Below are 3,577 nucleotides of genomic sequence, written 5' to 3' on the forward strand. Positions count from 1 at the left end.
TACTCTCTTTCATGCATAATTCCAAAATTATGCTTATTTATTTATTTATCATAAAAATAATATAAGAAATCCTTATATTATTTGAGATTATGTATTGGTTATGCATATTATTTTTCAAACTTCATGATAATTAGAGTTGGATACTCTATCATGCATAAGTAATGCCAAATTATCAATTTGACTTTATTATTAAAAAGTAGCAAAATAATACTGAAATTATCTTAGGAAATTAGCCATAATTACATGTTTAATTCACTTATGCATCTAATTACATAAATCAAAGATCCTAGCTTTGCGAATGCATAGTAATTTTTCCATGGAAATTTAATTATATTTTTACATGTTAAATGCATTAAATAGATTATTTTTAACTATTTTCTTAAGAGAAAAATAGCTAAATATGTTGCATTTTGTTTAGATAATTATGGAGTGTTATTTAGCCATAGGATAACACTTTTGTGATTTAAAATCAAATAGAAAAATTTTTACTTATAAAATAGGGCCATTTTAGTTCAATTTTTGATGATTTTTTGCATATTTTAATAGAAAATTATATTTTTTTTAAAGAGGAAAAATTAGAAAATTTTGTTATTTTCTAAAATTATGAATTTTCTGAATTTTCAGCAATGAAAAACATTTTTTATGATTTTTTAGGTATTTTTATGCATATAAATGTCATTTTCTATATTTTTTGGAAAAAAACAGCAAAAGAATAGTGAAAAAGCAAAACATTCAGAATTTAGACAAAAATTTTAGAAATGCATTTAAAGTATCTAGAAATAAAAATAATACTTTGATTATCTTGGATTTTCACTATTTCGACAAAAAATCAAAGATGGCTCCTAAGCGTGCGCGACGCGACTCTATCAATGAGACGCTACCTAGGGATGCTCCCTTGGCATCCATACATGGAGAAGAAGATGTCCATGTGGGAAACTTGGTTCGTGCTCTAACCTTTTAAGATTATTTATCGTTTATATAGATATGGTTTTAATTTACGCTAAGGTAAATTAGCGAAAATAAACGGTGAAAGGTAATTTGAGTTAAGATGATATTTAATAGTGTATAAGTGATACAAGAGGGTAAATTTTATCATAGTACATAAGGAAAATTTATTTAGTCTAAATATGGAACGCTATTTCCTTTGGCCGGACGTATCACATTTGTATTGGCCGGGCGTATCACATCTGTATTGGCCGGGCGTATCACCATTCTATTTGCACTTGATTTTTGTGCATGGATTAAGTTAATGCACATAGCCGCCATGGTAATGGAAAAATTATATCTTACGACCTAGCATTATGCTTGGAATTCTTAGTTGAAAGGGGGGAAAAATATTCCATTTTAACGTTTGACCTTACTCTTGGTATGGGACAAGAGTATGATCAAACTAGGTGATTTCTTGTCCCCCGAACTATTTGAGACCGCAAGGCCCGAAATGTACTTGTTTGGACAAACACGTCCTTTGCTTGCCAAGTGGGCGGGGTATTTTTTTTGGAACCCTTGAATTTTGAAGGGACTCGGCGGATGCTAACCCCTTAGGCCACCGCGTTTGGTTCCCACTAGGTGCGGGGTAACTGGGGGTCGACCTTAGCTACCCTGACCAAGGAGCTAGTGGTAGATTGGAAACCATGAAGGTGGGTCTGGAGTTTGAAGTTCCTGTCCGCCTAGGATTGGAAGGGAAGGTACCCATGGATTTCATTGGGACTCAAATCCATGGATTTCAGTCCCACTAGATTGGAAGGATAGGGTACCCATGGATTTCAGTGGAACTGATGACTGCATTCTAGACAAAGCAGTGGTGGGAAGGTTTTATGTGTATGTAACCACCTGGGGAACTTGGGTTGATGGTGGGGTACATACATCCCTTGTTTTCAATTAAGGTCTTCCTTGCCTTAACGTACATTGTTCTAAGATTTATAATAAAGGAACCTGCTTTTACATGTAAAGAGTGTGGTAGTAATTAAATAAGAATATCGGTTCAAAGGAAAGTGGGAGAACGGATGTCCCGATGGCAAATGTTCTATGGCTGGGTGGACCCGATCAATTGGGTAACTTTCCAAACATTTTAGTTAGGAAATATCTCACCTTAGGGGAAGGAATTCTCGGCTGTGCCTCATTTCTGATGAGGAAAAAGGCAATGAGTTTTATGAACCAAGGGTGGATCTTAGGGGAAAGAGTTCATGGTCGTGCCCTGCATTTGATGGGGAAAAAGGCATGAATTCCTTGAGAACGAGGGGTCATTCGAGTGGGATATTCGGCTATCCTGAGATCGTAAAGCTGTTAGACCTCTACGTTTCCCCTACGAGATAGAATCAGGGTTCTGTCATGCCCTCGCTTTCCAGCATCCAAAACAGGAGTTTGGGAAGTATTTGCGAGCCTTTGTTGTCTATCAGTGTGTCTGAGTCTTTGGGGACTCAGGTACGTTACACGTGGTATCAGAGTAGAAGTTTTGATTTTCGGAATTGAATCTATTTTTTCCCAAGATTGATTGTGTAGTTGGGTTACATATGTGGAAAATGTGACTCCAATGATTTCTGCCGGTGTATATACGGAAATCCAAGAGAAGAAGCTCTTGTTGAAGAAGGCCCAACCACCCTCGTTCAACGGGGAAGGCCCAAAAGTTGAGCAAGATATGGAAGTTTGGGTTCGGACTACTTCTCAGTTGTTGGACACCCATGAATCAATCCATGCTAGCTAGGTTTCACTTAGCCGGAGATGCAAAACTTTGGTGGAAATAGTGGTGTAAGGAGTTTTGGAAGGCTCCCAATCTTGGGAGAATGTCAAGGATGTGGTGAAAGAGATATATTTACCCCCGGCACATGAAGCCATAAAGATGAATGAGTTCTTTGCCTTGAAGCAAAATAACCTAACCTTGGAAGAATACTACTCCAAGTTTGTGACTTTGTGGATGTATGCACCAGCTCTAATGGGTGACCAACAAGTTGCACGTTTTTTTGTCAAGGTCTCATCGAGCCCTTGAATACTACTAGGTTGGAGGCTAGGCTGGAGGCTATCCGACCCTGTTCAATCCAAGATGCACTTATAAGGGCAAAGCCTCTTGTAAAAGAGCTTACCTTTACCCCTGTAGAAGAAAACCTATCCCAGAATGCTCAAGCACCATATTTAAGGCATAACCAAGCAAATCCCCAACCTGCTCCATTCAAGCCTCATGTTTATTCCACAAATGAGGCTAGACCACCGCGTGTGAACTGTTTTGGATGTGGAGAATTCTGCCACTATCAACGAGATTGTCCCAAACTTATCCAAACTAATCAAGCATCTCAAGCTGGGAGAGGTGGACGTGGTGGAAGAAACGGAAATGGAGGGCGTAACGGAAATGGAGGACGTAATGGAAACGGCGGACGAGGAAGAGGACGTGGGGCAACCGCCCATGCTAATGCTATTAATGCCAAGGAACCCACTCTTGCAGATTTAGTCTAGGAATTGGCCACTTTTTCTTTTTCAATAGCTACTTAGGCGTAGGTATGTTCAAAATGAGGACATCTTGACCCTTTTTAAGGGGGGTTGAATGTAATGTCCCCATTACTGGGCCTTGTACATATATTCAAGCTTA

Source organism: Cibotium barometz, chromosome 39 (genome assembly GCF_041138505.1).
Source record: "Cibotium barometz isolate CiBa-2024 chromosome 39, ASM4113850v1, whole genome shotgun sequence".
NCBI classification, from domain to species: domain Eukaryota; kingdom Viridiplantae; phylum Streptophyta; class Polypodiopsida; order Cyatheales; family Cibotiaceae; genus Cibotium; species Cibotium barometz.